Source organism: Dama dama, chromosome 9, assembly GCF_033118175.1.
Source record: "Dama dama isolate Ldn47 chromosome 9, ASM3311817v1, whole genome shotgun sequence".
In the NCBI taxonomy this organism is placed as follows: Eukaryota; Metazoa; Chordata; class Mammalia; order Artiodactyla; family Cervidae; genus Dama; species Dama dama.
In genome coordinates this window covers 74,376,263-74,396,553 of record NC_083689.1, presented here as the reverse complement: position 1 = coordinate 74,396,553, position 20,291 = coordinate 74,376,263, and the positions used below count along the sequence as shown (strand labels likewise).

Sequence of the window (20,291 nt, the reverse complement as noted above, 5' to 3'; positions counted from 1 at the left end):
ATGGCCCCTTAGTAAATAACAAATGACAAATGAGTATTTTATAATGATGCATGCTGTCTGCTAGGCACAACTCCAAGCTTTTGACCTATAGTTCTCATTTGCCTCAATAAAACAGGTATCGTTCCTATTTTACAAATGAGAAAATTGACTTAGAAGTTAAATAATTTCCCCAAGTTTTTAAAACTTGAAGATTAGCTTACCAAGGTAAATGAATAGGGCCAAGAGAAATGTCATTTTCTGTTGAAATGTATTTGTAACTTTTTGTTGCAAGGGCACATTTCAACCTGTTTCCTAGGCTCTGCGGAGGCTGATGGCTTTTAGAAAGAAAAATAGGTCATGTACTGAAAGGAGGTCTTAGCTTCAAGAGTAAGATTCTCTTATCAGCTGAACACTCTGGTCCCTTGATTCTGAGGACCCTGTTGTTGAGTCGCTAAGTCGTGTCCAACTCTTTTGTGACCCCGGGGACTGTAGCCTGCCAGACTTCTCTGTCTGTCCATGGGATTTTCCAGGCAAGAAAACGGGAGTTGTTTGCCATTTCCTTCTCCAGGTGATCTTCCGACCCAGAGATTAAACCCACATCTCCTGTATTGGCAGGCAGGTTCTTTACCAATGAGCCACTAGGGAAGCCCTCTGACCACCCTGGTAAGAGATTAAGTGGTCAGAGGTCAAAGGGTAGGGGAATGTTCCTTCAATGAGGAAAGTTGAAAGTCTGGAGTCAGCTGACAAGTTAGCGCACTTGCTGAGAGCATTATGCTGGCATCCAGGGACCAGGATTCTGCTGCAGTGCTCTTATCTCGCCAAGAGACCTAAAAGTCTCCCCATCTTTCTGGTTCTCCATCCTGTTAGGGAAGTAAATAATGAACTTGACCTAGATGATTTATCCCTACCCTAGTTTTTCCTACAGAAGAGTTTGTCTAATGTGCTAATAGCAACTGATTTATTTGAGCCATTGTGACAAACAGTTACTGTGTTAGGAGTATTAAAACAAACCACTCAAAGAATTCAGCAACACTTTTAATAGGATTCATATCTCATTGTCCCCAGGAACAGCTATGTCTCAAAAATAATGTGTATTTATGTGTGTGTATATATATATGTGTGTGTGTACACATATATACATGTATATGTACATACACATACATATATATAAAAATCTGATGTCGATTCACTCTAATGATAATGTTTAGTTCTCATGAATTTTCAAACCCCTGGCACTAATTCCATGACTTCATGAGTTAGGGGCTGCTGGAATTAAAAAAACATAAATGATCATAATCTTAGGAACAAGGGAAAACAAAGCTGATTATAGAAAAGAAAATGAAATGACTTCACAGCCTGGTTGATTGAACTGCGTACTTCTGACCCCTCCCCTCGGCTTCCTGATTCTAGACAGGTGATTATATTTAATACCCTGGCCTCCTGCGAGAACGGTCCCTCAGATGAAAGAAGCAGATTGCTTTATTCCCCTTGTCAGATGAAAGATTCTTTCCCCAGCATGCAGATCCTGGGCTGGTTTCTAGAATGGCTCACAAAGTGAGGAAAACTCGAAGAAGCTGCCTGGGTGTTGGGAGATTTCTGTTGGCTTTTTAATGAAGGTTATCCGAGACAAAACTTCTGGATCTTTGAAGCAGAGAAAACGAATTCTAGAAACTGGTATTGCCCTCTCCCTCGGCCTCTGCTGTGTTTGTTTTTCTAACAGATTCCTTTGTCAAAAGCACTGATTTTCTGTTCTCCAAGCTCGTTAATTTCTCAGCATTAATATTTTACCTTATCCTCTAATTAGGTGCAACTTCTCACATATTTATGGTAGTGAAATGCCTACGAGCAAGGGTTACCTCTTTCTGTACACAGAGGCCAGTCCCCACTTGTGATCTGTGCTCCGCTGTATGCATGAGCAGTGCGGTACCACTCATCAAGGGTGATTCACCAAAGGCTCCTTTGTCCATAGGCTTTTATTCAATACACTAAACAAATATTTGAGCAACTGCTGCATTCCAGGTACTATCCTAGATGCCTAGAATTTTTGCAGAAAACACAGGACAAAAATCTCTGTCTCCTAACTCCTATAAAGTAAATTATATCATAGGCTAGCAGTTAGTAGATGCCTAGGAGGGAGAAGCAGAGAGTGCAGTGACAGAGGCTGGGAGAGTTCGAGTCTGGCAATGGAGTGGGGTGTATTTGTAAACAGGGTGTTGAGAAGCTGACTCTCTTTCTTGTATAATTATATTTATTTATTTATGGCTGTGCTGGGACTTCATTGCTGCATGGGCTACTCTCTGGTTGGACTGAGCAGGCTTCTCATTGCTGTGGCTTCTGTTGATGCTCAGAGAATAGGCTCTAGGGCTTGAGGGCTTCAGTAGTTGTGGCTCCTGGGCTCAAGACAGGCTCAATAGTTGTGGTACACAGGCTCTGCAGCATGTGGGATCTTCCCAGATCAGGGATCAAACCCATGTCTCCTGCATCAGCAGGCAGATTCTTACCACTGAGCCACCAGGGAAACCCAAGAAGTTGATTCTTAATAGGATTTGTATCAGGGAAGATAGCCATGCACATATTTGGACGAAGAGGAACCCAGACATAGGACAGTGAGCAAAGATCTTTAAAAGGATACATGACTGATACATCCATTCAAAAAATAGTAAGGAGGTGATGTGGCTAAAGTTATAGGAACAAGGGGATCATAGTGAAGTTGAATTCAGAAAAGGATTGGAGGCAGGTGGTGTGAGTCCTTGGTAACCTCTGTTAAGGAGCTGGGTTTGAGAGTGAAAGGGGCCAATGCTGAGCTTAGATCAGAGGAGCTATGAAATCTCACTTGTGTTTTGTTCTTACATTTCTACAATGTATTTCCATTCACCAAATAATTTTAACACCAGTTGAAAATTCTTGCCTGAGTCAACTACAGGAGAGCTTGCAGACACGTTTTCTAATTTTGTCACTCATCCTATGCTTATCAGCTGACATTCCTTTCTGAAATATAGCTTTTCTCATCAATTCTAGGTATTTGATTGCACAGGAATACATTTCCTGCTGAAAAGTAAAAATAAACACTTAAATCATTCCCTTTAAGGGCATATGTTCGAGGGAAGCTTTAGAAAAAACAATTAGCCTCTCAAATTGAGACAAATGTGGCTTGTGCCCTGGAAGGATGCCCACAGTTTCCCTCTTATGTTGTCCTTACTTACTGGGATGAAATTCCAGCAAAGAACCATTCCTTGAGTTTGCTGTCATCTTTTGGAGTCTCCTTTTGGACGTGCACCTATGATTTCAGGGAGGAAAAGAATGACCCTGGAGGAGGGGGCGTTACTAACTCTTGCCTAAATTTGTTGGTCAGATGAGCTAACTGTTGTGTCCATATCCTAAAGAGCAGTTGAGATTCTGCATGTCCCAGCTCCATGACCTGCATTATTTAGTTAACTCCAAATGGCTTCACCGAGTTTTTAAGGCTCTGTGAAATCTGTGCCCAGATGGCCTTAACTCCTTGATTCTTGTTCTCTTTGTCATTTCTCCCCACTTCTTTCTCTCTCCTCTGTCTCTCAAACACTTGCACACACACACAAACATACACATCCCTACATTGTAAACATTATTATAGCCCCTCTAACCTACCCATCACCCCTCCCCCCAAAAAACTGTTCTATCCCATCTCAAGATTTTGTCTAGGGTGTAATCTTCCCTTGTGACCTCCTTCTTCAGAGTTACCTACACCTGTTGAATTTCATCCTTCAAAGCTTTCAACAAATGCTCCTTCCCTGATCTCCACCCTAAGCAATCCCCAAACTGATTCCTCTTTCTCTGTGCACCCACACCCCTTTACAACATCCCCCTCTCTCTTTGTTTTTCATGATCTCAGTTGTAAAAGTGTTACTAATGTTCATGGCAAATCAGCCTCAGGTCTTTACAAATGTCTTTACAAATGAGGTTGTTGTAAAATTTCTCCCAGTGAAAAAGTTGTCTGGTTCATAGTAAGCACTCAAATATTCATGGAGAAGAATTTAAACAGCAGCCATAGCAATTTTCAAATGTCTATTTTCATTCATCATTTCAATTGCTCAGTCATGTCTGACTGTTTGCAACTCCATGGACTGCAGCATGCCACGCTTCCCTGTTCATCACCAACTCCCCGAGCTTGCTCAAATTCAAGTCCACCGAGTCAGTGATGCCATCCAAACATCTCATCCTCTGTCATCCCCTTCTCCTCCTGCCTTCAATCTTTCCTAGCATCAGGGTCTTTTTCAATGAGTCAGTTCTTCTCATCAGGTGGACACCTGATGATGCTCCAAACAGGTATTGGAGCTTCAGCTTCAGCATCAATCCTTCCAATGAATACTCAGGACTGATTTCCTTTAGGATGGACTGGTTGGATCTGCTTGCAGTCCAAGTGACTCTCAAGAGTCTTCTTCAATACCACAGTTCAAAAGCATCAATTCTTTGGCACTCAGCTTTCTTTATAGTTCAACTCTTACATCCATACATGACTACTGGAAAAACCATAGCTTTGACTAGACAGACCTTTGTTAGCAAAGAAATGTATCTGCTTTTTAATATGCCGTCTAGGTTACTGAGCACCTATTGTGCCTCAAATAATGGGTACTATGCAACAACAAAAGTGAATCAGGAAATAGATCCTACCTTTGGGCAGAGTCCAATTTAGGAGAAACGGAACATATGTAAAGTTCTATATTACAAAGGAAAGTGAAGTGAAAGTGTTAGTCACTCAGTCGTGTCTGATTCTTTCAACCTAACCGACTGTAGCCCACCAGGCTCCTCGGTCCATGGCATTCTCCAGGCAAGAATACTGAAGTGGGTTGCCATGCCCTTCTCCAGGGAATCTTCCCAACCCAGGGATCATTCCCTGGTCTCCCACATTGCAGGCGTATTCTTTACTGTCTGAGCTATCAGGAAAGCCCCATATTACAAAAGAAGATGTGTTGAAAGCTAGAAAGTCAAAAACAATAGGTTTAATTCACTCATATTTCTCTTTGCTCTGCAACAGATGTTTTCTCCAACAGCCTATGAATCTTCCCATCAACTAGGATGAAAACAACTTCCACACAGACACCAGGGAGTTTCTCTTGTTCCTCCAGAAGAGCTTTCAGTGTCATACTGATGGACTTCCTGAGCAGAGAACAAAGACATGACATGTTTTCTTTCTCTTACTGATTCAGGCTGGATTCCCTCTCATATGGACTTTTATCACTCTCCTTTCCACCAACAACCAGGATTTTATTTTCATGATTCCTGTAAATTAGGATCAATACGCTTAATCCGAGATACAGCCAAGGTGACCATCAGCTTCAGTCTCCTCTGATTGCCTGAAAAGTCATTTCTGGATCCATCTGGGATTATCAGCCAGTCCTCCAATGCATCTAGAGAGATGACAAACAATCGCTAAGGAGCGTTTTCTCTAATTTCCTGCCTATTCAGACCCCATGTTTCCCATCTGGGCCATGCATGGTGCTATCTTCCTTGTTAGAATCACAGTGTACTCCTTGAATCAACTCTCCTTATTAAATCAGGAGAGCTAAGAACAATCAGAGCTTTGCAAATTCTCCCTCTTAGTCCCTCTGTTTTCTCTGTTAATTTATTCATTCACTTGTGTATTCATTTATTCAACGAATACTGATTAATCACCTCCCTTTTTATATACTCTGCCTATTCCCAAAAGGATCAGAGGTGGCTTTTGGGATCAAACATAATGCAAACCAGGGAAGCTGGGGATGAAAATAGAAAGGAAGGAGGAGGGCTTGCCACCAGCTCCTAAGGTGGTTGGAATTTAGTCCTTGATCTATTCCAGCAAAAAAGAGATCTGTTGGATTTCCATGTTTTTGCTCTCTGCCCAACCAAAACTTGCCAATTGGGTGTGGAGGACACCTTTTTCCTGCAACTGAAGGCATTTATCGAGCATCCAGTGGAATGTTTTGTTCCTCTATGCAAATACCGTCAGGTAAAAGAAAGAAATAATTAGTTCCCAAATTTTAGTTATTTGCATGCTATCTTTCAAATGTTTGCCTAGCTTCATGACTGTTACTTATTTCATAGTTTCTTTTTTAAAAATTGACTTTTAAATTTCTTTTAAAAATACTTTAAAATTTTTTAAAAAGGGAATATTTATATCAAACACCATAGTTAGATAATAATATTAAAATAAACATAATTAAAAATAGCATCACATTCTAAATAAAACTAAAACTCAGAACTATGGTATCTTCCTTTGCATTACGAGGGAGATTAGGATGTATTAATGATTAAAATCACACTAGCACCAGATTGATAGCCAATTCTTTTGATTATTCAATTCAAAATGAAACTAAAAAAGAATAATCTCAATATGAACATCAATGTCACATTACCACTTTCAAGTAGCATTCTCAATTTGCTCAAAACCCTTTTGAATATCATCCCCCAGCCATGGAAAACATTGGTCAATTAACTGAAGTGGCAATTTGTGTGGGAGAGATGTTCTGGTCCTGGAAGACATGAAAGCTCTTGGTTCGTGTTCATATTAGGTTGATTTTTTTTTTTAAAAAGTAAAACATCAAGTCTCCTAAAAGTAGAACCTCAAGCTACCCACACCTACACCCTTTGTTATCAACAAAGAATTTTTGCAATATAGTTGGCCCCAGAATAAAGCATGTGTATCTCTGGGAGGAATTAACAATTCTGATTTTGGGTTTTGGAAGGGTTTTGGAAGACTTGCTTAGGTTCAGCAACAGTGAATTACACTTATTTAATAATAAGGCTGCTTATGAACAATATTCTAGAAAGAAAAAGAAACTATTAGTAAATTTGAAAGTCTTATGAAATTAGGTGTTTCCATTCCCTGATTAGATGTCCTAGTATCAATGTGCCTGGACTTGGATCTTAATTTCTTTCTCTCATACTCTGAAGTACTCACGTGCCTCTTTTCATATCACTGGGCTTCCCTAGTGGCTCAGTAGGTGAAGAATATGCTTGCAAGGCAGGAGACCTGGATTCAATCCCTGATTCAGGAAGATCTCCTGGTGCAGGGAATGGCTACCCACTCCAGTATTCTTACCTGGAGAATTTCATGAACAGAGAAGCCTGATGGGCTACAGTCCATAGGTTGCAAAGATGAATATCAGTAAGCAGAATCATCTACTTGGCAGATAAGAAAACTGCCAGAAATGCCAGTGACATTCAACATGTATACCAGCAATGACACCTGTTTTAATGAGTATCTAGCTAGGTTTTGTCTACTGTGACAGGTTGGATGGTTTGCTCTACCATTTCAGAAGCAGTACTTTCTCTTCTGTCTTGCTACAGGTTTAATTGTGTCTCCCCCAAATCCATGTGTGAGGTCCTAATGCCTAGTACCTCAGGATGTGACCTCGTTTGGGAATAGTCACACAGATGTAATGAAGCTTTGATGAGGTCGTTCTGAAGTAGGTGAGCTCCCAAGCCGATACAACATGTTGTTATACAAAGTTGAGGTATGTGTGTAGAGACGTGCACAGAAGGAGAATGCCATGTGAACATGAGGGCAGGGATCTAGGTGATGGGTCTCTAGGCCAAGGCACATCCAGGTTTGCAGCAAAGCACTGAAGCTATGAAAGGGGCATGAACTAGATTCTTTTCTCACAGCCCTCAGAAAGGACCAACCCTGCTAACAGCCTGATCTGGGCTTTTAGCCTCCAGAACTGTGAGACTATAAAGTTCTATTGTTTAAGCCACCCACTTGTGGTACTTTGTTATAGTAGCCCTAGCAAACTCAAAACTCTCTCTTTTTCCAATCTCATTGCAGGAGTGAAGGCTTGGAAGCTTGGCATCACTTTACTTTCTAAAACCTACTGCTCCTTGCTGAAATAACAAACCTCACCCCTATTACTCGATATACCACATGCACAAATGTACACTTGGAAGAGTCTTCTGGCAATTTGAAGAAAATATGGTCTTTCTATTAAAGACCATTGATTTGGGTGTTGTTATTTTTACTGATCAGTTAATGACAATTTTGTGTAATTTCAGGGACAAGTGAAAGGTTTGTCTCTTTTAGTATCTTTCTCTCACTAATCCTTTTTAAGTTGCTTTTCCCATTCTAGTGTTCTATGGTTTACTGCATTTGTAGCAGTGTTTGTTCTCCCTTGATGTTGCTTCCTAGTTCTATACCAGTTATTTGCAGGAGGTTTTTGTGAAGGAGGTGCTAGGAAAAATTTTAAATGGAAGGTTTTGTCAGTAGGCTTGTTCAGGCTTTTCTTTTTCCAACTGAAAAAAAAGAGGCAATTATACAACTGTTTTCTGTCCCACAGGCCCCATTTCCTTGAAATTAGACATTTGTATGATTTTTATAGTTAATCCTACCCTCTCAACTTCTCTTAAGCAAATAGAAAGTGAGGGTGAACCGATAAATGATGGTATCCTAGGAGATGAATTTCACTGTCTGTTTCTCATATTGATAGGAGAAACGAGAGCTATTAGAGTATTTGAGTTTACAGTTGGGTTGGGTACAGTACAGTGATAACAAAACTGCCATTGAGTACTCATTATGCCAAATATGTATATACACATACATTGGATGTATATATATATATATATATATATATAGAGGGAGAGAGAGAGGAAATTTATAATCATGTAAAATACCTATTATTTTGCTTATTTTTCAGAAAAAACTTAAGGCTAAGAGATTAAGTAGTTTTACAAGGTCAAACAACCATGGAAAGGTGGCAGAAGTGAAATTAGAACCAGGTTGGTCTGTGTGAATCGTTTCCAGTGAACGTTCACAATCTCACTGACTCCTAGTGGTTAACACATATTTAACTCTTACAGGGATCACTTGGCTTCCCTGCTTAATTAATGCAATTGAATAATTGTAGATTGGATGGGTAATAATATATCCCTGGCTTCATTAACTAATCAGGGCCCCAAATCTTGTTTCTCTCAATCTGTATAGGTATTGTGTTGTTGAACTCTAGGATTCTCCTCACCAAGAATTCCTGAAAATATAAATCCATGTGTAAAGCTTAAATCCCAATAAATGCTAGTCCTTACTAATCTGTGCGTCTTAGAAAAAGTCATTTACTTTCCCAAAGTTTAGGGCAGTATCATGTAGTTGATCTGTTGAGGAGAAAAAGATTTCTTTATAAGCATGATAATTCAATCTCTGACATTCAGATTAGAGAGAGACATATAGGTAAAACAGCAGATTTTAGATGGTGTGTTTTCATATTGGGATATGAATTTGTTATCATATGCTTATATGCCTTAAAATGGAGTTATTGGAAAAGATGCAGTGTTTTGGTGGGGTTTTGGTGTACATGTTTTTGTCTAAAGAAAATTATAAACGTCATAGCAGTGTTTTCAACACATAAAATGTTGAATGCAGATAGGGAAATTAAGTAAAGCCTCATTGTGAACCCTGGAATGTTTACTTGTAAATTTAAGTATGAGAAAAAGAGTAAATGGGATCAGATGAAACAGTTTTCCCTGAGAAAATAACCATCTAGTCAACATGTTTACATTGATTGGAATGCCAAAAGAACTTGAGCAAAAAGTCAAATAGGCACCCTTTCTGTGTAAAATTAGCTGCTATTCCACCTCAGATGGATGTTCTGACTGCTTCTCCTGATGAGGAGCAGTTGTTGCTGGTTTTGTACGGAAGCTTAGAGGGCAGGCCAGACACATCTGTGCAAACTAGACTCAGCACTCCTCTAGCCTGTGATGCTCAGGATTTGGTTGCCTTTCATAGTTCTTAAATGTATCACCCTTTAGCTCTGTTAAATGGCATGCATGCAATGAAATAAAAAGCCAAAGCCATAGAGTGTACTTGAGAACCTCTAACATGAGAAGTTCACAAATCAGATCTAATCCCTTGAATTTGTTTGCAACAGGATTATATCTGATTTGTGAGCTCCAATACATTGGCCCCTGATGCAAAGAGTCAGCTCATTGGAAAATACCCCAATGCTGGGAAAGATTGAGAGCAGGTGGAGAAGGGGTTGACAGAAGATGAGATGGTTGGATGGCATCACTGACTCAATGCATATGAGTTGAGGCAACTCCAGGAGCTAATGAAGGACAGGGAAACCTGGTGTGCCACAGTCCATGGGGTCAAAAAGTGTAGGAGAAGACTTAGCAACTGAACAACAAAATATGAGGAGTAATTTTAACTTTGAAGTTTAAGGTGCAATCAATTATGCAGATTGGAGAAAAATTCTGGAGTTGTTGAACAAGGTTTTGAAAGTCTTTCCCAAGCCTATTTGTATAAAAAGTGTCCTTAGCAAACATTTGGTTCCTGGGCTTTTCTTCCTGTTAAGGCACAATCTGAGATACCCTCACATCTGATACTTCTGCCTTTGCCATCCTATTAAGGAAATGCAACAAGGAAATATCAAACTGAATGCTTGAATCTACTAAAAATGTAAACTGCTCCTGGACCAAAGTCCCAGGAGACAGTTTATATACCTCTGTTTATAATCATGGTTTGAACATTCCAGCCTTTAGCCAAACCATGATGCTAAAGATCACAGCCAAATTATCAGAAAGTCCATCCTCCATTACCTTTCTCCTTCCATATCTTTGATAATAGAAGAATATTAAAAGGTAATAGAAATAAGACATAGATTTATTTGGGCCCCTGTGAGCAAGTGAATAATAATATGAGATTTATGGGCCTTAGACACATCTATACAAAAGGAAACTTTGAGGAGTCTTAGAAGATTTTAAGAGGAGTTTTTGTCCCAGTCCATATATCTATAGTAACTGTATGTAAGTCCACTGCTAACTTAATGTAAAATAGTCAAATTTCACTTCAAAGAGGAGAAAATGAAGTTCCTTTCCCTGGTCAGTCCATTGACAAGTATTTATTGATTTCTTATACTAAGCTCAGGGTGATGATGCAGAGACTGTGCAAGAAGCAACATGTAATTTCCACAGAAAAGTTGCTTAAATTTCAGTTGAAAAGAATACTATGCAACAGTTTATGTTCCAAGCAGTCTGTAATTAGTACTTAAACTGTGTTTGTGAAACAAGCTTTATTCCTTGTTCATGTATTATTTGTCACTCTGTTCCACATCATCCTCACTCTACAACTCTGACTGACAACAGCTCAGCATTTCAGAAGGTTGGTGGTCATGTCAACAAGGACTGAACATGAGAAACCACACACATGAGCTTAATGCTTCCCCCTGGAAGCACCATGGGTCATTTCCACTCTTACATCACTGTCATGGCCATGCGTTTCTTTAAGGCATGGGAAAGGGCGATCTTCATAAATGCCCAAAAGTACAGGAGGACTGGTGGGCTTCCCAGGCTGTGCTAGTGCTAAAGAACTCATCTGCCAATGCAGGAGACACAAGAGATAATGGGTTTGATCCCTGGGTTGGGAAGATTCCCTGGAGGGGGGCATGACAACCCACCCCAGCATTCTTGCCTGGAGAATCCCCATAAACAGTGTAGCCTGGCAGGCTACAGCACAAAGGGTTGCAGAGAGTCAGACACAACCTAAGTGACTTAGCACACATGCACAGGAGGGATGACTATTGGTGACCAGGAGCAATGACCACCACAGGATGTGATCACAAGAGCAGTGAGAACAGGGAGCAGGCAACAGAAGATGTAGCCTGGACTCAAACAGGAGGGATGGAAGAAAGGAATAGATTTTAGAGACAAGCAGCAGTCACAGAGAACTCTGTATTTGCTGGCAATCTGTCTTAATGTCTTATTCTAAAAAACAACTAAACAAATTAATCAGGCCAAATGGAGAGATGTTGGTCAAATGGTAAAAATTTCTACTTATAAGATGAAGAAATTCTGAAGATTGAACTTACAGCATGGTGAATATAGTTAATAATATGTTACTTGAAAGTCACCAGGAGAGTAGATCTCTTAAGTGTTCTCATCACACACACAAAAATGTGGTAACTATGTGAAGTGATGGGTGTGTTAACTGGCTTGGTTATGATTATCATTTGTATATGTATATCAAATCATTTTGTGTACCTTAAATACATACAATTTTTATTTGAAGTACAAGATCAATTGTACCTCACAACTGTAAAAAAAAAAAAAAAAAAAAAGTGATTATAAAGAATCCAAAAGGAGGTGGACAAATGAAAACAAAGAAATGTGGGACGGCTTCTTGGGAAAAACATAAAAATTGTTTATCAGTAAAATCAGCATTCACAAATGTATATGTGCATTTTCATTTTGTGCTTGCAAACTGCAGCAGATGTTATTTCTGCTCTTTATTTTATTGCCCACAAATAAGCTACTTTTTTATGGCTGTCATAACAATGGTTAATCTGTATTTAGAGCTCAAAGAGTACCACACACTCTACATGCATTACCTATGAATTAGGTATTGGTGCTATCCCACATTATAGATGAGGTCATTCAGTCTTATTGTGTAAATTAAGTCGACTAAGACCAGCCAGTAAGATGGTAGGATTTGAACCCAGAACTGTTTAACTAAATAGCCCTGTCTCCTAACTATGATCATACTCTATCTCGTTGATCTCCAATGAAATTAGACAGGTGACAATTTCTTAACAATTTGTGCTTCATTTAAGTCTGTGGTTATTCTCCAGAGTGACATTGTAGAAACCTAATTTTACCAGATGACAAAATTTGAACTGTATTCATGAAATTCTAAGACATAATAACCAAAGTTCATGTCAAATGAAATTAAGAAAGAAAATCTGAATAATAGAAATTCCACTGAAGTATAAGGATGGTGGGGAATATGTGCTATGAAATCCCAGAGAAAATGGCAAGCCATTCTGGAAATTGTGGCATTCAAAAGCTCAAACGTTGAAAATAAAAAATGTGGAACAGCTTATAGTCCATGTTGTCTTTTAACTGAGACTTCATAACGTGAATGACACTGACAGTGTGTGGTGATAGAAAGGTGATGACAGTAGCCTTAGCACAAATCGAGCTAACTATTGTATGTGTGCAAAGAATGAGAGTGAGCAGTCATTGAATGCCAGGCACTGTGCAGAGAATATAAAATATTGTATATTGTGTGTGTATAAAAGCAATTATTATGATGTAAGCCATAGTGAACCAATCTTTCATCTCCTGAAATTAAATGTTTCTTTATCTTTGTCATTACAGAAACTGACACAAATTATTTAAAAGAAAAGCAACACCATCACCATAGTTGACTTCCTGTGTTTGGTAAGCTTCTGTTTTTAGATATTTCCTTCCATATGGTTTTATTTTAGAAGTATGTTTATAATATATATTTGTTGCTTGTGCCTGTTTTTGAAATCCCTGACTTCTTTTTAATTCGATAACCCTCTCTTCTGTGAATAATATATTCAGTGTGGTTTAAAAGACATTGGCACAGAGAATGTATTGCTATATGAGCTGGTGGAGTTGGGTACCCAATCCAGAATGAACCGATCAGAGGTTTTCCTGAGACTTTGGCAAGATAAAACGTGTCAGGAAAGACTTTCTAATGAGGCTTCTTGGTTGAGTCAGTATGAGTCTGGAGTTTCCAAAGGCCATCTGGCCACAACATGGAAAAAGCCAGCTTAAAACATGCAATTGGAGCCCTTGGGTCTCTGGACATTCTGATTCTGTGAGCCAGTAAATTTTTCTTTTTTGCTGAAGTAGATAGATAGAAAACAGTTGGGAAGGAAGACAGTGGTTCTGGTGACCACACTGAGACAGTGTGAAGTGGCAAAAGTACCTTTGATTAGAAGTTACAAGATAGTCCTGGTGCTAACCTTGACTCATGACTCTACTTCACTTCCCTGAGTCTTTGTCTCCTTTATCTGTGATATGCTAATATTTGATTACTTAGAACCTAAGGCCTATGTCATCTTAAATTGTTATTCCAAGTTCATTGCTTTAACTCTATTTTGTTTATCCATTCTATGTACTGTTCAATAGTTTACATCTGCTAACCCCAGACTTCCAGTCCATGCCACTCCTACCTACCTGCTTGACAACCACATCTGTTCTCTATGTCTGTTGAGTCTGTTTCTGTTTTGTATATAAATCCATCTGCATCTTACTTTAAATTCTACATAAAAGTGATATCATGGTATTTGTCTTTCTCTGACTTTGCTTAGTATAATAACTTCTGGGTCCATCATATTGCTACTAATGGCATTATTTCACTCTTTTTAATGGTTGAATAGTATTCCATTGCATATATGTACCGCATATTCTTTATCCATGTATCTACTGATGGATATTCAGGTTGCTTCTTTGTGTTGGCTATTCTGAATAGTGCTGCTACGAACATAAGGATGCATATATCTTTTCAAATTACAGTTCCTGGATATATGCCCAGAAAAGGGCTTGCTGAATCATATGGCAACTCTATTTTTAGTTTTCTTAAGGAACCTCCATATTTTTTTCCATAGTAGCTGCACCAATTTGCATTCCTACCAACAGTGTAGAAAGGTTTGTTTTTTCTCCATACCCTTTCCAGCATTTTTTTTTTTTTGTAGACTTTTTAATGATGGCCATTCTGACCGGTATGGGGTGGTAACTTATTATAGTTTTGATCTGCACCAAGAATAAAGATGAAACCTCACACTAAGACTGAAAATTGAAAGATGTGATTATCACTTATTGGATACAGGCATAAAAGGACTAGTGCTATATTAACAAGACCAGTGCTTGTTCATATATTGTGACCAGTGCCATATATTGGCAAGCGAATCCTCCTACTTACCTTCTAGTCTACTTACCTGTCATCAGCTGATTTTACTGCCAGCATACCCAGATATTAACATGTGGGTTTCGCTGAATGTGAATAGCCACCACTTGTAAGCTCTGTAGATACCACATGTCCAGCTATGTGTCTCTCTTAGAAGATCCTAGGCATATACAAAGATGTTTATATGACTTGTAAGCTGTTTTGCTTTTTTTATTAGCCTAGACTGGTGCCTCCTTAGCAGTTCATTTCCTAGGAACCTCTAGTTAATTTGCCATGTAAGCAGAGAGAACTTGAAAATGTACTAGGTATGTCAGAAAGTTTGACAATCTAAAATTTGCAACTTTCAGCTTCTAACATTCTCCCCTAAATCTGACCAATGAAGTAGTGAAATTAAATATGCTTGCAAAATTTTATACAGTTTCTCTTTTCCCAATTATACTTAAAAAGAGAACTTTTGCTCCTATTTAGAATAACGAAACGCAAAAGTCCAATCTGCTGTGTATTGGCTGATCCAATGGAAGGAGCACTGGGCTAGAATATTAATTACCTCTGTCACTTCTTTGTGCTTGTACTAGTAAAGTAATTTCCTGATTGTTCTGGCTCCAATATTTCCCTTTAATGATTCATTCTAACTAGCATCAAATATATTTTCAAAATTGACAGGTGTCTCCCTATCACCATCCCAATTAAAAGCCTCCCATGGGCTGCTTACTGCCTCCAGAATTAATAATAATTGCAGTAGTAACATTAATAATCATGGGAGCCAACACTCAGTGGAGTTACTCTATGCTATACACTATGTGATGTACTTTATATGTACTTCTTTAATCTTCACAGTAACTGAAGTTCACAGTTGTAGAAACTGGGGCCAAAAATGTTAGGTAATTTACCCAAGATACATAGCTAATATGTGATGTAACTAAGACCCAGACTCACATCTGTCTGACTGAAGTTTACTCTCTCAGTCATGATATTATTCTGCCTCTTCTTTGATAGAATGGAAGCCTTTCATTTGCTCACATAACTCTTTTATTACTCTTTGATACACACTCTTTCCTCCAGCTCAGTTTCCTCTTTATTCTTTTTTAAAAGTCATATTCCTTCCTTAAGCTCTTTGGTTTTTCCTTTTCTCCAAACTTTTCCACCTTTGCTCTTCCTTTTTACTTCTGTGTATTGCACCCATCCTTGGCATCCTCAGTCATTCAATGAACAGGTCATTATTACTAAGCAGCAGCTGGTCAGTGACTATTCCTGTATTCCATAAATTCACTGAGTAGTGGGAGCATCAGATATGCATGGGGGATCTATTCCATAATAGCAGTAGCTGAAAAAGATGAAAGCAGCCCTATTCCAGAGCCTCGTACTTAAAAATTATTGGTAAAGAATCAAATTCCTAATCATCTCATTGAATCTCATACCTGCAGGAGTGAGTAATCTTATTCTACCAGGCACATTATAAGCTGCTTGAGTATTAAACAAAGCCCTATGTTTCTTTAGTATCACTTTTCCATAGGAAACCAACTTAAAGGTTTTAAGTCCTATCTACTTTTTCTAAAGAATTTCTGTGGGTGTATGTGCATTAAGTAATATGACTGTCTAGATCTGTGTTGTTGTTCAGTTGCAAAGTCGTGTCCAACTCTGTGCAACCTTGTGGACTGTGGCACACCAGGCTACCCTGTCCTTGGCTATCTCCCAGAGGTTGCTCAGACTCATGTCCATTGAGTCAGGGATGCCATCCAACCATCTCATCCTCCAGTCACCCCCTTCTCTTCTTGCCCTCAATCTTTCCCGGCATCAGGGTCTTTTCCAGTGAGTTGGCTCTTCGCATCAGGTAGCCAAAGTATTGGAGCTTCAGCTTCAGCATCAGTCCTTCCAGTGAATATTCAGCATTGATTTATTTTAGAATTGACTGGTTTATCTCCCTGCTGTCCAAGGGACTCAGGAGTCTTCTCCAGCACCACAATTTGAAAGCATCAGTTCTGCGCTCACCCTTCTTTGTGGTCTAACTCTCACATCTGTACATGACTACTGGAAAAACCATAGCTGTGACTAGAGGGAACTTTGTCGGCAAATGATGTCTGCTTTTTAATATGCCATCTAGGTTTTCATAGCTTTTCTTGCAAGGAGCAAGCATCTTTTAATTTTGTGGCTGCAGTCACCATCCACGGTGATTTTGAAGCCCAGGAAAATAGTCTGTCACTGTTTCCATTGTTTCCCCACCTTTTTGCCATGAAGTGATGGAACTGAATGCCATGATCTTAGGTTTTTGAATGCTGGGTTTCAAACCAGCTTTTTCACACTCTTCTTTCACCCTCATCAAGAGGCACTTTAGTTCCTCTTCACTTTCTGCTATTAGTGGTATCATCTCCATATCGGAGGTTGTTGATATTTCTCCTGGAAATCTTGACTCCAGCTTGTTATTTATCCAACCTGATACTTTGCATGATGTATCTGCATGGAAATTAAATAAGCAGGAAGTCAATATAAAGCCTTGATGTACCCCTTTCCCAATTTTGACCAAATCCATTGTTCTGTGTCTGGTTCTAACTGATGTTTCTTGACCTACATACAGATCTGTGTGTATACTTACAAATATATTGACAGTTATTGTGCTGAAAGATAGGAGCATTGGAATTGTTGTTGTTAAGGATCCAGACTAACAGCCTCTGATGGGTATGTGTCATTTGATAAATATCCTCTCTGGGGATAGAAATAATGATTTCTGCTTTTTTTACGTCATAGAATTATTATGTTAAGCTAATTAGGTAACTGACATTAAAGAATTTATAAAGTATATCTTATATCAGTGATTCTCACAGTGTGGTCTGAGGACCCCCTAGGGGGTTCCTGTGTCAGAGTTCAGCCAGAGGAACAGAATCACTAGGTTTTACACACACACACACACACACACACACACACACACACACACACACACATATACATACAGAGAGAGAGAGAGAGAAAGAGAGAGAATTTATCGATTTATTGCAAGGAATTGGCTTACATTGTTGGTGGGCTAGCTGTGCAAGTATGACATTCATAGGGAAGACCCTTAGCTGGCCAGGCTGGAATTCTCAAATTCTGAGCTGAAACCACTGTCTATAGACGGCGTTTTTTCTTCTTTTTCTGAGGAGACACAGCTGTGTTTCCAAGTCCTTTCAACTGACTGAATCAGGCCCTATTTTAGGTGGACTGATTATGGACTTGAGTCACACCTACAAAAACACCTCCACACCACCTAGACTAGAGCCTGATTGAGTAACCAGACACTGCAGCATAGCCAAGTCAGCACATAAAGCTAACCTCAGTTCTCAAAGCTCTTTTAGGGGGTCCATGAGTGCTCCCCTTTATAACTGTGTATAAAGCTGGATTTTTTTTCATGTATTTCAAGCAAAACAACATGATGCAACAGAATGTATGGATAAATGCATATGAGAATCCAGCTGTATTCTATGAATCCAAACACTAATGAGATTTAGAAAAGTTCTCACTAATTATTTTAAAGAAATGAATAAATAATTTGGATTTTTCTAATTTTAAGTTTCTAATACCGTAAGTGTAGATGGATATAACATGCATAAACAAAAAACCCTAAATAATTTTTAAGAGTATAAAGGAATGCTGATTCACAAGCATCTTTTGTGACCTTCTAGCAGTAGCACCCCACTCCAGTACTCTTGCCTGGAAAATCCCATGGACGGAGGAGCCTGGTAGGCTGCAGTCCATGGGGTCTTGAAGAGTCAGACATGACTGAGCGAATTCATTTTCACTTATCACTTTTATGCATTAGAGAAGGAAATGGCAACCCACTCCAGTGTTCTTGCCTGGAGAATCCCAGGGATGGGATCGCACAGAGTCGGACACGAATGAAGTGACTTAGCAGTAGCAATGACTTGATCTGATGGTATAAAGTATCTTTTTGAACTTTGTTCCTCACTTTCAACCTCAGCATGCAGTATTTTATTCTAAAACTAATTTTATATAGATCTCAGTAAATTATGCCTACCAAGTTTCTTTAAGTGATGGTCAAAATATTTATTTGCAAAATATTTTTATGCATGTTTTATATATCAAAAATTATTAAGCTAACAAAATGGGTAGGGGGGGAATTGTGGTGGTTTTCTATCCCAGTGGATTAACGATGAGTCATTTTTTACTACTTAGTCACCTTTTGAGTAACCAGAAAAAATGAAAGAAAAAGAAAAACAAAGTCATCCAAAAGTCATAATTGTGATTAACACAAACTTAGCCAAAAGATGGTGCAAAACTGACTAAATGAAAATCAATCTAGGCAACACTGCACTCATTGCAAAAGACACTATCATTATATAGGGTCACCCTAAAGAGGAAAGTAAAAGAAGAGTAAGTATGATTTTTTTGATAGAAGTTGCAAGCTAAGATTGCAACAAGGACCAGGCAAGTAATATAACCTCCAGAAGCAGTCCAGCTGAGGAATGGGGCTACTCAGGCCCTGTCCAGGCAGCACCATTCAGCAATGGACAGCTCTTGAGTGATGAGAAACAACCCACAGTTGTCAGTTCTTTGCCTAGTTGAGTTCCACCAAAAAAACCCAAAACTGTATTATTATGAGAAGCATCCCAATGTTTAACACTGCCAATGAATCTAAAATTTAAGTCTGTGCAGGCCAAATGAAATATTTGTGCAGGTAATTACCACTCTGTCGCCTCTAGTTTAGGAACACTGCATATCACATAAATTACTTGATGATAAACGACCAAGAAGTCATCATCCACTGAGGTTTTCTGTAGTTACTGGTGTTTTTCAGCTGAGACTGCCCTTGCCCCCTCAATTCTTCTTACTATAAAGGCTTTTCATCATTATTTTGTCTCTGCTTTTTAAAATTATTTCAGAAATCAAATTGATTGCTAGCGACTCAGCCTAAGACTTAACACTCCTTCAAACTGCTCATCTTTAGAAGTTTGTTCAATGACTGTCTAGAGAAAGAGCCTAGATTGGGGAAAGGTAAAAAAGACTCACCAAACTCATTTACCCAGTGATTCAGTTCTGTGGATAGCTTAACTCAGCACCTCGGGAATTTAGGGAACAGCTTTTTTTCTTTTAATTTAACTTTACTTCATTTTAATTGGAGGTTAATTGCTTTACAACGTTGTGCTATTTCCTGCCACACATGGACATGAATCAGACATAGGTATACATAAGTCCCCTCTCTCATGAACCTCACTCCCACCCTTCTAGATTGTCACAGAGCACGTGATTTGAGCTCCTTGCTCAGGGAACATTTAAGGCAGATTTTCTCAACCTCAGCACTATTGACATTTTGAGCCCAGTAATTCTTCATAAGAGGATGTTCTGTGCAGTGTCAGATGTTTATCAGCATCTCCGGGCTCTATTCACCAGATGCCAGTGACTTCCCCATCACAGTATGATGGTCAAAGATGTCTCCAGATAGTGCCAAAAGTCCTTGGGGGGTGGGCCGGGTGGTGTTGGGCAAAGTTGCCCCTTGTTGAGAATACTGATTTAGGAGTGTCCATGCCTGGCCCTTGAGGGCATCTTACCTCTTTCTCAGGCTGCTTATATGTATTGTTCCCAAGGGGAGAGCTGGTAAATGAACCATGTTCCATCATGTTACATCTCCAGAGATGTAACTGTCCTGGGTTACTGTCCTGCTGTCCAT

General features: G+C 39.1%; 1 protein-coding gene across 3 annotated transcripts in view; it reads left to right on the top strand.

Annotated features, from left to right (window-relative positions):
• Nucleotides 1–20,291, top strand: part of ATP10B (ATPase phospholipid transporting 10B (putative)) — a 358,643-nt gene that overhangs the window by 42,575 nt on the left and 295,777 nt on the right. For all 3 annotated transcript variants that reach the window (XM_061151886.1, XM_061151889.1, XM_061151887.1), the window contains one exon: nucleotides 13,075–13,137. The gene's annotated coding sequence lies outside the window, so the exon portion shown is untranslated. Of the gene's footprint in view, nucleotides 1–13,074; nucleotides 13,138–20,291 lie in introns of those variants that run through there.